This window comes from Alligator sinensis, unplaced genomic scaffold (genome assembly GCF_000455745.1).
Source record: "Alligator sinensis unplaced genomic scaffold, ASM45574v1 scaffold241_1, whole genome shotgun sequence".
Taxonomy (NCBI): domain Eukaryota; kingdom Metazoa; phylum Chordata; order Crocodylia; family Alligatoridae; genus Alligator; species Alligator sinensis.
The window spans coordinates 1,303,237-1,318,236 of NW_005841894.1; the positions used below are offsets into that span (position 1 = coordinate 1,303,237).

Below are 15,000 nucleotides of genomic sequence, written 5' to 3' on the forward strand. Positions count from 1 at the left end.
CCCTACTTAAAGATGGAACCATGTTCACCTTTTTCCAGTTGTTAGGGACAACTCCTGAGTTCCATGTCTCCTTGAACAGCCTCGCTAGAGGCACCGCTATAAGCTCAGTCAGCTCTTTCAGCACTCTCGGGTGAAGGGTGTCTGGACCAGCTGACTTGAACATGTCGAAATGATCTAAGAGTGTCTTTACCTGGTTCTGGACTGATTTTATGAGGACTGCTGTCATTGCTGTATTCCCTCTGCCTGTGGTCTGGGGACCAGTTCTCACCTGATATCAGGAAAACTGATATGAAGTAATAATTAAGGAGCTCTGCCTTTTCATGGGGGTCAACTGTGGGTTTCCCCTCCATGTTCAGTAAGGGTGTCACAGTGGAGCTTGATATTTTTTCTTGCTCCCTGTGTACCTATAGAAAGATTTTTTGCTATCTTTAATATTAGTTGCCAGCTTGATTTTTCCATAGATGCCTTGGATCTCCTTGTCTCATGTCTGCAAACCCTGGCCACATGAGCGTACTCTTTTCTAGATCCCAATCCATTTTTCCATTGCATGTACGCTTCTTTTTCCTTTTTGAAAAGTGTACATATGTATTTGGGATCATGATTTTTTTACTCTACCTCACTCTTCCTTTTAGAAAAAAAAAATTCTCTACTGCTTCTTGTTCCTTTTGTAGAAGTCTTGTGCTTAATGAGAAACTTTTCACATATCTCAGATCCTTACTGTACTATGCTCCCCTTTGAGAAGCTGGAGCTTCACCTTTCCAGAAAATGGTGGGCCTACACGATTAGAATTCAGTCTAGGAACACAGTGGTCCAATTCACTCAGGTGGAGTGCTCTCACCTGCCATGTCTTGATCTTGCAACATAAATTCCTAGGAGTTGGAGAAAATGGACTGACAATAATCCCAAGAACTGTAGACCAATCTCCTTACACCTTCTCCTTTACCTCAGCCTAACCACCTCAGATGAACTTTAGCAGTAATGTTCAATTCTACAGCCTCTCTGCACTTTCAGTGAGCACCAGCTTACGTAAGTGCTGACTATGATAAGAAAACTTGCATTGAACTCTTAACAATAGCCAGTCCCTGGGCAAAGGCTTAACCAAAACAAACATGGAAAAGAACAGAGCAAAGCAAAAAATAACAGTCCAGGGCTCTCCACCGCTTTAGGGCCAAAAATCTTGTCCCTTGTATAATCTCTAATTTTTTTTCCCCACTAACACAGATTCCCCTTTGGGGCTTTTCACTCTCACCAGTGGCTATTATTAAAATCACAAGAGGGATATTTCTTCCCCAAATATGCACAATGAACAATTAATAAAATTAAAAAATCTACACAGTTACCTATCTCTGTCATTCCTTCACTTGTCTGGAATAAGGCAGCTTGTGGTAGTTGTCACACTCAATCAGCCATGGGTGAGCAGCCTGAGGCTCAGGTCTCTCCCAAGGCTGTCTAGAAAGCCTTTCTTCCTCTCTCAGGACAGCTCCTTAAGATTAAGTGGCCTTCCAGCCACCATCTGACTGCAGGCTCTCCTACTCCTGCTGGCTGGAGGACTCCCACTTCCAGTTTCTGGCTGTCCTAGAAGTGAGTCTGCATCACGATCTGGTGGCATCCTCCCTGCACTGCCTCTTACTGGGGCTAAAAATAACCCTGCTGGGTGCCTCTTCTCCAATCCAGAGGGAGAATTTGCTTTTAAAACATCGCGCCTTGGGTGCAGCGCAGCGTGTCATCTCTGAGACAGGGTAAGGGCAGGGATACTCCACTGCTGTTCCCAGCATCTTCCTTTGATTCCCCCATGGCTCTCTCATACTTACATAGAACCTGTGTGTTTTTAAAGCTTTTTTTATTTCTATTCTATGCCCACTCCTTCCACCCTTTCCTTCCCATTTCCTTTTCAGTTTTGTCTCGCATACATAGCCACCAAAATCTGGTCTGAAATGTCAAATCTCTCATTATTTCAACTTCATGAAAAAAAGGAGGTGTATTTTCACCCTAGACATAAGAAGCCAAAAGCAGGAAACTCATCAAATTTTGAAGGAACTCAAACACAGGTTCATAGCTTCATTTTTAACCTACATGCTTAAGAGAGCCATTAATTTGAGAAAATACCCATCCTTTTATAATCAATAAACAATAGTTTTGTATTTACCTTGAGATGCCTTCATCCATATCAATGTATTTTACAAAAATACATCTTTTTTTTCTTTTTACAGATAAGAAAATGAGGCATATGTTAAAGCTATTTGCCCAAGATCTGGGATGAAGTCTGTAGCAACACCAAGACTCTAGATTTCCCAGTTTTGTGTCTTAACCATTGCACTAACTTTCTCTTAAAAATAAGTCCTCCCGTTACTAGCATTTGATAGATCTTATGTATTACCTGAGACCACATAAGTGACAACAATAATATAGAGTATTGTGAATAACTGACATTGGATTCATTATAATTCTGATAGTATTCGACTGTGTCTTATGAAATTCATGCAGGAAATGCTATTGAAGCTGTAAGTCAAAAGGACAATTCATATGGTGACTGATTCTCCTTGGAAAAGTAACCAAGTTCATTCTGTGTTCAATAAGCTTGTTGCCTGAAAGGTTAGGTATGAGGTGATAATTACATGCTTGACCCCTCCAAGCTGCTTACTGAGATAGAAAATGATCTTTGTATGTTATACATCTATGAACATTTGTTCCGCAGCAAGGCCCAAAAAGAACTAGCAAGTACATTTCTATGTATTACTTTGTTCTCAAGGGGTATGTACAAGCAAAGTTAGGTCACTCTAAATACCCAGGTACACAGGCAGTCACAGGGCTTAAAATACCCTAAAAATGTTGTTCTAAAGTTGGTTCATGTCAGAGTTGAATGCAAATGTAGGTTTGCACCCAGGATATCTTTCTTCCTAGGATTTTAATGTTTAGTTCTTCAACTAACCCAACACCCATACGGCCATTTTATTAGGTAATTAAGTAATTTCAGCTCCATTAAAAAAAAAAAAAGCACTAGTCTTTCTTGCTTACGAGTTTCAATCTTATAGAACTGTATTCTAATGGTGCTTGCCTGCACTTGTTTTCCTTCAAGATATTATTCATGTGCCTTTAATCTGAGCTCCATCCACTTGTCCTGCCCTATACCAAGCCTGTGCAATGCCACTTTGTCAATTTAAATCTTTTTTGAATACTCTTTGTATATCTAAAGTCTTCTGCAAAAGCTTAGAAATTGCATCATGTGATGTTCTTATGCAGAAAGCAGTCATGTTAAACAATAATATTTCATAGAAAAATGACAAAATCACATTTGAGACATGAAGTCATAGTTTTCCTCTGAACATTAGAGAATCAGTTCCAAACATAATTTAATGACATGGTGAACCATAACTTTAGTATATGTAAATTTTGAATCATCTTTTATTGAACACAATATGTAATAGTGGTAGTAGATCATGTATAAATGAAGAGGAAAATGCATTCACACTTCATTGATCATGCTAGGATAGTAAGAACTTTAATTCCTTTGGTAAGGAGAAATGCATCTTGTTAGCATTCAATAACCTAAAGTCTTCACACTGAAACAAAACTGTAGTTAGAAATGTGATCAAACTGAACATGTATAAGCTTTGTACAAAATCCTGCTCCCCTCACTCCTACTTGCTACCTGCAAACCTACTGGTAAAGCCAGACACATAATTAAAAGAATCTGAATATCCTTGATGTTTTTAAGATCAAGGTGTAACTCCAAATTCAGTAGATCAAACAAATTTTCAATTGTAGTGTTTACTGAGATAAGTGGTACATACATGAACAATAAAATGTCAACTTATTAACTTGGTGAAAGGTTCATTCTACAAATTATTATATATACAACTAGACTGGATAGAGTGCCAAAGTAGAAACTGAATGTAATATTTCTTTGAAAGTTCCCACATTCAGAACAAGATGTGTCAAACATAACTAGGGATTACTTTTAATTAATTTATTTTAAATTAATTGATTTCCCGCCCCCCTGAAAGTCCTTTCCTAAACTGTTGGAGAATCACATTAATTCATACAAATTACAGTGACAACCCACTACAGATTGTCAAATACTGAGAAAGGTGAGTGAAAAAACACTAAAAACTTGCATCACAAAATATATATGGCAAATAACTTTATCATTTCAATTAATAATTATACAGTGAGTGTAGGTAGAGGTAGTACCAATGCCCTTAGTTAAGGTTGCCCAACTCATCATGGTTTCAATTGGTTATAATTTTGTCACAAACCAAGCTTTTAATATGTAGTCATAGTTGCTGCAATACAAACTTTTACTGTTTCAATTAAAACAGTTTTGCTGTTTCCTAAGGTAATTTTAGAAGAAAAAATAATTTGCCAATTATTAAAAAAATCTATCTTAGAGAAGCTGTTCATCACACCTTGAGGGTTTTGAATATGATGTTGACGTTTGGATGAAGAATAATCATAGGATCAGTGAAGTTCAGTCCTGTGAACAACAATTCTATTTTAGTCAAGTTTTAAAGCCCCGGAAATCAACATTTACAGATACTAATAGTGATTTTTAGAGACACTCATATCTTTGAACATTTCATCAGCACTGAAATTGATATTCCAGCCCTTCCCTGGGAGCTACCATAATAGACACAGAACTAAGGCTTAGAGGGGAGAACACAAGGAGTAAGCCGGCAGTTCCTCTTGGATGTATGGTTAGAGTGTTCTTCTGATGCCATGATTTCTCATTTCAGCTGTGGTATTAACTAAAATAATAATGTGATGCACTTCACAGCCCTTATTATTGAGCAAGGACCCATTCCTACAAATCGGGCATTAGGAGCTGACACTGGGCTTTGTGGAGAGGAGGGAAGCGGAAGAAACATACCCTAATTTTAGCTAGGCTTTTTACACAGTATCCCATTACATTCTCATTAGTAAACTAAGGAAAGACGGTTGAGATGAAGCTACAGTCAGGTGGATACACAAGTGTTTTGATTGTTATGCTCATAAAACAGTCATCCATGGCACAATGTCAAACTGGGAGGTTTCAAGTATGATACTGTTTAGTACTTTTGTTAATGACCTGAAAGATGGAATTTAGTGCACAGTCAGTAAATATGGAGATGACACCAGCCTAAGTAAGAGAGCAGACACATGGGAAAGATAGAATTGGGATACAAAGTAGCCATGATAAACTAAATAAATGGTCCAAAGTAAATCAGATGAAATTCAGTATGTAAAAGTGTAAAGTATTGTGCTTAGGAACAACCAAATGCACAAATACAAATTATGGAATGGCTGGCAAGGCTTCAGTACTCCAGAAAAGGGTCTACAGGTTTTAATAGACCACAAGCCAAATATGACTGAACGATTACTATGAGTTAACAGTGTGCTATTATTGCAAAAAAGCAAACAAAATAGTAGGATTCATTACCAGGATTACCATATTCATGTCACAGGAAATGATTCTTTACTCTACTGAGACCTAAAGATAATGACAATAAACAATAAAGTAGATCCACAAAGGACAGGACAAAAAGTAATAGTCATAAATTGCAACCAGGGAAAATTAGATTGGATTTTAGGAAGAACTTTCTAACTGTGAGGGAGGTTAGGCACTGGAATAGATTATCTACAAAGTTTTTGGAAACTCAAGCCTTAGAACTCTTTATTAAGAGCCTGCTAAATAAACAGAGCCAGTTAGACAAATACTTGGATGAGACAGTTTAGACAGGGACAATCTTGCCCTGAGTAGTGTGTTGGATGAGATGACCTCTAAAGGTCCCTTCCAACCCTATATTTCTATGATTACTTCATTTTACAGAAGTGATAAACATGAGAAAGGAACAGGAACCAGGAGTCTGTATAGAAGACCCATATCTCATCTGCTTACTCATGCTGTCATTCAGAATGAATGTAACAAATCTATTTTCCTTGGCTGTCCTGTCTGAAGCAGTAAATTCTAACAGTTCACCTTTTAGATATTAGTAGTGTAGGCCACTGAGAAAGGCACATTATGTCCCTTTCCATGAACCACTCTACTTGGAGAATGAGAGATCTATAGTTAATATCATTTTCTGCTTTAGCACAAATGACAGTGACCTGTATTATTAATCTAAAGGTCCTGATTTCAAATTCTACATGGTAGGGCAAGGATTCCACTTGATGATTAAACATGTTTGTTTGTCATTTGACTGAGGACCTACTAGAGTCAAGACCAGTGCTGAAGTGTGCAGTCAAATTCTTATAAACTAGGAATTATCAAAATTAAGGTTGCCTATGTACTCTTTTTTCATTTCCTTTGTGTATTATGATGCAGTTTTTAATTATGCATTCACAAACTATTTGTTTTAAAAGGAAGCTCGTGTCTTCCAGTGCTCAGGGTGGACATTTAATAAGGAAGCACTGCAAGACAATAATGTTTTCTTGTATTGTGGCACAACTGTAACCTAAGGCAAGTCACATTCCTTCGTCTACGTTATACTTTCTAAATGTTGGTAGGAGTAGTTTTCATGTGGCATAAAAGCAAGATGACTGCATTAGAATTGCAAGTGTAACTTTAGCTATGGAATTTCCTCATTTTTGAGACTAACTTTACAGTCTCAATATTCTTTTAACATATATTTATTCATAATACACTGGTATTTTTTGCAAACTGTACAGTCTTACTAACATAAGAATTTAATACGGGGCCTCTTTAATTAAGGATCAGATCCTTGTAAGAAGTCCCTTGGCTTTCAATGGGACTCAGAAAAATAAATGTTCACCCATGTGAGTGTGGGACACACAATCTGACCCTTAAAATCTTTGCTTAGAAGTAGACAAGGGCCATTTTAATTTAAGCAGGTTTTATAAAATGCGTAGATTAGCAAAATTCTACTGTATCAGCATCTAGTCAGAGATAATGATGGCTTCAGTGGGACTAAAAACTGGTGAGCAGTGAAAGGATTGCTTTTCAGCTAATTGTCAAACCCTCCTTATTGTGATGGAAGTAGAACAAGATAGCCATTCAGCAGGACAATAATATGACAAAATCATGACAGTCTTTTCAGAACAGGACAGGTGGCCTGTATTAAAACCTTAATTAAAATGTAAAAAAACTATGAAATAATATATTTACAGAGTTTAGTCTACTATATCTTCTTAGCTATACATCAACAAGTGAACATGATAAAAGTGTTCACATTAATTATACTACTTGCTTAATGAAGTGCAAAAATGTTTGCGTAATCTGATTGAATTTACTGAATTAGTTTACAGTTTATCACTCCAAAAATAGGCTTTGCTGCTTACTTTACAATATGTTAGCTTATTTCCAACAGGTAAAAAGTACAATATACCCTAGTAATCAACTGAAATCACTGTTCAGTTTAAGAAGCATGAAATTGCCAATAGCCTAATATTGTGTTAATCTAGTATATATTTAAGTAACAAACATGTCAACGATATTTACTGTGTTCCATTAGTTTCTTGGTTATTTTTAAAAACTGTAAAGAGCTACAAACTGAAAAGGGCTACAAACCGCACAGTGCATAAACCAAGCAACAAGCTTGGTTTTATACCGACTTTTTGCATCAGTTAGAAACTTTGGGCTCTCATCCCACAAACACACTTTTTGCACTTAATACTCACTTACATAGAGTGGAACAGTCACCAAGTCTCATTGTGTCTTCTTATGCAGTATATAATAAAATTTTGGATTCAGTAATACTGATGGTGACACTTAGCTTATCAGTTCTAAAACAATATAATTTCAATGTGAAGTAATAAAGGTGAAAGAACTTCTAGTATGTTAATGTAACTATGAGCACATACCAGGAAAAAAACAAACCCCAACATTGCCTCACCTCAGCAACAGGTACAATCTATTAACTTAATTTGTCCTCCATGGAAACCATCTATACAAACCCAGCTTCCAAACTCTGTGGACTTTGGACAGAGTGGAAGTTGGAATATATTTTCACTAATTCAGACTCAAGCTAAAAAGAAGCAATACAGATGCGATCAACAATTACACATTCAAGTTATCATTCCAAGATGAGCTAAAGATGAGGATAGGAGGAAAAGCACAGGACAAGAATATTTAAGACAGGAAACAAACTGCATAGTTGTACTACATGAGATACTGCAAGTGTGACACTATTTCTTTACACTGGAAAAGAATAATTTTGACATCAGGTGGGCCATATATAATAGTAAAATTGTGTAAAGTGCTTTGCAATTATTGGGCACAGAGTAACCACATACTAGATCAATATAACTAAAAAACTGTATTCATATCACTGTATAAATATGATATATATTCCTGTTTTCTATAGCACTTCATATTTCTCTGCTTCCTGAAATAAACTGTAAAAGCACAGTCCCTGAGAGAGATATGAAAAGCACTTGTAGTAATGTTACTTTAGCATTTCACATTTCAGACTGAAGAATTTGTACTCAGTGGGCCAAGTTGCAAAAGAATCAGTTAGGGAGCTTTATACAAATGGTTTCAGAACTTACAATACCCAACTGTTTAAGGTATTGATTATGAAATGCTTAATTGACAGCTTGAAAAGTGAAAGCAATTGCTTTTCAAATGTCATGTGAAGCAGAATAATGGAGCTTTCATATTATGCAGAACACTGAGGTTTCAGACATTAAAAAGATAGAGGGGAAAAAAGCCAGAAGGATAATGCCCATCATAAATGCCTGCTACATTCATCAGAAAACAGCTTTTTGATAGTTTATAATAATCACCTATTTGAAGTCCAGACAACTTTTGAAGTGTATTTAGCATATACTGCAAATTAGTTAAAGAAACACCTGCAGAAGACATGGTCACAAGGGAAGATGGGACTGAGTGTTTCACGAAAGGGTGGGGAGTGGGGGAGTAAGATTAAGATGTGTGATTACAATACTGAAAAGGTCTGAAGGTAATTTTTGGAGTAGTATGTATAAGTGTCTGGACCTTCACCATCTTCCCAATGCAACCAACTTTCTCCTGGTCCTTTTTTCCAGCCATGCTCTAGACTCCATAGCCCCTTCTAGCTCTCTGGTATCTCCGGTGATTCCTAATATAAACATATTTCTTTCTTTATCTAATCCTGCCTTTACTAATATAAACCCAGAACCTCTGCAAGTCTGGTAGCCCCTAATGGGCTGACTGGCATGTTCATAAATCTGCAACATCCTACAAAGCATTCACCTCTGTTCCTCAGAGAAAACAGACTCTAATACATAATTGCAAGGCAACAACCAGTCCACCAATTGCTTATTAACCTGTTGAAATCTTGTTATAAAACTTTAAGAATGAAACCCAGAAGCAGGAAGCCAAGTTCAAGATAAGAAAGACTGCCGATGTAAGGAAGTATTTATCCTACTTGCTACTAAAAAGAATTTAAAGAGAAATGTTGAAAGTGGCTGGTCATCTTGGCTAAATGCATGCCCAGTACCATTTTCTGGCCAGTTACAGATGGAAGTAAAGATTTATTTATATTCATGTCCATTTGAACATCCATTAGGGGTGAAGAGTCCAAAAATGCCTGACATTCTGTAGAGTGATTTAACAATCTGAGGCTAGCTACACTGACCAAGAAAAAGAGGCTGTAACAGTTTTAAATTCTTTGAGCTGATTACTTCTTCCTACCAGTCAGAGCAAAGCATTAGTCAGTTGCTCTTTCTTCCAACATCACCTTCAGCTAGGCAATAACTGAACCGGGAGGTAATTCTGTTTGTGTGATACAAAAAATGTAGAGTTAGCCTTGTTTGCACAAGTTAAGATGTAGAGCAAATATCATTTCAGGGTCTTACACAATCCTAGCTACAGAGAGAGGAGCAAAGAGAATTTGGGTACAAGTATTCTTCTCTCCTCAAAAGATGCCCATTTCCCTTTGTACTCCTTTCCTCTAAAAAAGTTACCCTACTCCCCAAATACTTTTTTGCGGTCCCCTCAAAGTGGGAGTATAACACTACCTAAATAGGACTGAAACAATGACAGAACAAATTTGCAAGGCAGACTCACTGTGGCCTCTATATAATTATTTTCTAAATATAAAAGATTATATGAACAAATCAGGGCTATAAATGCATCCACAAACAACAGAATTTAATGCAAAATATATATATATTGTTCCTGAAAACAGGTTAGGCATTTTCTCATTCTGTCACTTGTGTCTACTAGTAAATAGTTTTCAAAAGCTGTTCACAGGCAAATCCAAACCACAATTTTAAAATGTGACATTCCATTTACTTTTTTCAAGGCATGGAGGGAAAGTGTTAAATAAATGGATATTATCATTATTAACATAATTTATTAGTAAGACTCCCCATACTTGTACACATACTTGTATACTATGTTATTCTATGTTGTTTCACACTCATAACTTTCTAAATGGAATTTATATAACACACAGTTACCAACAGTATTCATATGCATGTTTATATGCCTTTAAAAACATACGGTCATGTATATCTATATGCACGGCTATTTATATCTATCAACTATATTTTGAATAAGGGCAATGGTTACTATTTATTTTAGCATATTAAGAAAATATAAAATAAAATACTACTGTTAATGGAAACTGGTTTAAAAATAATAAATGCCAAAATAACTGCATTATGCAACTAATCATAATCAACATAAATTAATGTCATTTGGGGCAGAAACTTTTTTCCATTAAGCACAATATCATTGCCATGAGATAATGAATTTGTGTCAAACTCTTATGAAAATAATTACCTTTGCTATCGCTATGAATCCAGTCTTAAAATATTAAAACAAAAGAAAAAAAATCAACACAACATAACATGATCCAATTAGATAGAAGCTAATACCACTGTGCATTGGAGATATCTCTTCCCATAAATACAAGAAAAATATCTACTTACTTTCACTCTCATTCTTTTATAAGTACAAATCTATCATTCGCCATAACACAGGCAGCATTAAATGTCCAACAAAATGTTCCCATTTTGGCCAGAAGCCGGGGAGCACTAGAGCATGCCTCCCTGCTTGGCTGGAGCAGACAGCTTAGGCCAAGGCTAGGCTTCCCATCCTGAAAGGGAGGGTTTACAGCGGAGGTACAACATATCCTTGGATACTGGCAGACTGTGAGTTAACTCAAAGCTGGAGGGGATCTGGGGCAGAAGTTCAATAAACTGATTAAGCATAAATCAGTTAAGTCTAATGCTACATCCATACAGGTTTATCTTAAACCAGTTTCAGCTATATTGAAAGTGGTTTATGTGCACTGAACTTCTGTTCTGTTACAGATTTGAACTGGTTTCTGATCACTAGTACTAGCTGATGTGTAATTTCTGTCCCTAGCCTTAACGGTCAGCTTTAACCACTTCTCACTTGGGCATTAGGAAGAAGTTTCTACATTTATCTTCTCACTAACCGAGATAAGAAATGTTCCATTTGGCTATGCACTTATTGGGCACATCCAGATGAGCCTGCATGTGCCTCTTGCCACATCTCAAAGCAGTTTGCAGTGTGGGCTCAAAATCTGATACCTGGATAGCCAGGTATCAAAAAAAAAAAAAAAACCCAAGAAAAAGAAGCATGCAGGCAACCAGAGGCTTCAGTCCTCCAAAGAGATGCTCTGGTAACCAGCCAGAGCATCTCCATGGCTGCCCCTTGCTGAAGCATGCTGCCTCCACGTGCAAGGCATCCTGAACCAGTGCAGGCTGCAAGGAGCCCAGCTCCGTGGGAGGTAAGGGACTGGGGGTGGGAGAGACTGGAGCAGGGGGGTAATGTGGGGGTGTAAGGGACTGTGGGTGTGGGGGGGAGGCTGCTTGGGAGGGGTGGTTCCCCCACCTATGCCCCACACAGCCCACAGCCCTGCTCCCCTGCAGCAGCAGCCCACCAGAGCACTCGGGGCCCTCCTGGCACCGCCCCCCGCCCCCCACAGCATGGGGCAGCATGGCTCAGCTCCAGCCACCTGGCACCCAGCGCTGCCTGTGCCAAATCACACAGGCCTGACCCCAGGCTCTAGCTTCCCCTGGCTGCAGATCCAGGAGGAGCTAGGCAGGGTTATTTTGCCCCAAGTGGCACAATTCACCCCACGCCAAAGTTCATGTCCAGGCACGTGTGCTGAGGCAAATCTGCTCAACTCAAATTCGTGCTGCTCCTATTTGAGCTGCTGCAAGCACATGTGCCTGGATGTGTGGACACGCCCATTCTGTGTTTATCTGTCCCACAACTAAGTGCCTCATGTGATTTTAAAAATCCAAACCACAAATACTTTGCTTCACAGTTCCACTGATATGCAATAACATTGACGTGTAGTAGTCCAGAAGGCCATGTACCATGCTTGCAAATGGAGGCCACATATACACATTCGGTTTCTTCTGAGAGTCACTGCTCTCCCAGTAGAAACCACAAGTATGCAGATATTCAAAAAAAATGTCCACAGCATAAAGGGCTACTCTGCAAGAAAAATAACCTGGGAACAACCCAGTTTAAATTGCTCCCAAGAGAGTTTTTCCTGGGAGCAATTTAACCTTGGTTGTTCCCAAGTTATTTTTCTCCTGGGAATGAAGTCCAGCGAGTGATACAATGTCTTCCTGGGGGGTGGGGGCAGTGACTTCTGTCAGAATAGAATGTCCTCCAGTTCCTTGTTTTGCTTCTTTTGTAATATTTTAAATGACAACTTAGGATGAACACCCAGCACCTCTAGTGTGTCCATCAATGTATGAAGCACAGGGCAAAACATGATGCCTCTCACAGAAAGGTCATCATCCAACAGGATGGAACTAAACATTAATTAAACATAAAAGCACTAATCAATGTTGTGTTGAGGAAATGCTTTTCCTTTTTTAGTTTGATTTTCTTATCATGTGTTCGTATTTGATGAATTGTAACACCTCAAGCAGGGGGTTAACAATGATGAGCTGCCCAGAAAGCATATTTCAATAGCAGTTTAGAAGAAGGAGACAATAAGAGATTACCACATTTCAGGGATAAGTGGCAGTGTGAAGAAAGCATATTAGAAGGATTTACTCTGAAAAACATGTTTTAAACAACTTTCTTGGGTCAACATTTTACTGGAGGGTGCCTTCTGACTACAAAAGTTGGCCCTATGGCACTAGACAATGTAGTACGTAGGGCACTTATTTACCCTTAATGTGCCTTAAAATGGAGATTTTAGGCTACTGGCACCTAAATTTGATATCTGCTTTTGCAAGTACTGAATTTAGGCACAAGTAGCTAAAATGCATTAACACACATTTAGACACATTAAGGCACATTAACACTGTGTATAAACTGACTTGGGACTAACTTTAGTCCCTCATCAGTCCGCACACATGGCATTAATGTGCTTTAATGCATGTACATGTAGACATGACCCTAAATCGCCTTAATGTGCATTAAGCTAAAGTGCATTAAATTTAGGCATGCCTAAATGTACATGTAGACATGCCCACTTACAGTCTATTTTACATTGAAATAATTCTTCATTATTCTTTAACCTGTAGCCTCATTAGATTTGTCCCATTATCTTTCTTCTCTACTTATAACACTTACCAACATATTAGTTTCGCTCAGAATTCATTTAAAATCACTCTTGCTGGGTACATATACACATTCATTAAAATGCAGTGGTTATTCCACATAAAATTTAGTACTTGTATAATCAAGTACTAAATTAATGTGCAGTAACTGGAGGTACTGCACAGCGGCACTGGCTCACATCTTTTTAGTGATGCTACTATGCAGTAGCCTAATAATACAGTACAGTAGTATATTAGCACTGTATTAGCACTGACATGCTACTGCACCATGTTTTTGGCTACTGTGTAGTTAGCATCTCGTGTAGAAGTGCCCAATATCATACAGGGAACATGTTCCAAAGGAGATGCCATTTGTTTTCTCCATCAGTACAGATATATAAATTTAAACTGTAGGTCTTCAAGTTCCTATTTGACTATCCACTATTTTATGGTCTCTACATCTAGGAACACAGGGAAAAGGACCTCTGCTATATTTAGGGACCACGTTATACAATCTCTTTCATAAACTGATCAAGCCCCATCTAAATGGATATAAGCTAAAGTGTGACTCAACCATGTCATAAGGGTAAATAAGCTTTTTTTGTATATGAATCACACCTGAATAGAAGATTGCCTCCCTCCTATTTAGAATTGCGCAAAACACTTTCTCTCCTATACACATTCCTGTGGCAACTGTACCAGCTGCTTGATGAAAAATTAACTTTTGCTGGAAATACATTGCTTTACCTTATTCAGTGATTTTGTAGGTGGAAAGAGAGACAGTAAGCAACCAGTGTTCTATGGACCATAGCTTGAGAAATGCTGCAAAAGGGATGAGAGCAGTAGACTAGAGAGCACTTTATCCAAACCATCAAAATGATATTAGAACTTCAGAGAATAGAACAGTAACTACATAATTAAATTACCCAACACTATGCATATATTAAAGAAAGGAACTTAAGGAATGTCCACAGCAACACAGCTCTTCAAAACACCTGCACTTTGGGATTGCCTTGACTTTGGGGGCAGGGTGTCTTATTTTTAACTCTTTTTAGAGCTGATTTCCTAACAAGAACTGCAAATCTCTTAACACCCTAACCAAGGAATGTGTGAAGAAAAATGTGGGGAAAAGAATTCACAAGATGACACCAGTTTTTCAGTGAATATAAAATGGTGCCTTTTTCATTACTGCACTAACAACATTAATTACAATTATTGTAGTTCCTTCCTGGCAGGACTGTCCCTAGGGCTGCTTTGTCACATTTGCAGCTTATTCAAAACAAAGCAGCACAACTATCAAGCTATTGTGATCAAGTTTTATGCCCACCCTGCATTCCTTCCATCATCTGCCAATAAAATGGTGGACTGAATTTCATTTGCTACTGCTGGCTTTTAGAGCCTTTAACTTTGCTGACCCGTGCTACAGAGAAGACCTTCTCCCTGAGCTTGGCACTGATCGTAGCTGTGCTCACATTCAACCAGCTGTTTAAAGGATCTTCCCATTATATCTGAAAATCAGCAATAGGTTTTTACTGTGGT

At 38.0% G+C, this 15,000-nt stretch overlaps 1 protein-coding gene across 6 annotated transcripts in view; it reads right to left on the bottom strand.

Moving 5' to 3' along the window:
* The window catches only part of DACH1 (dachshund family transcription factor 1), a 530,916-nt gene that overhangs the window by 306,487 nt on the left and 209,429 nt on the right, over positions 1-15,000 (bottom strand). The window lies entirely within an intron of this gene.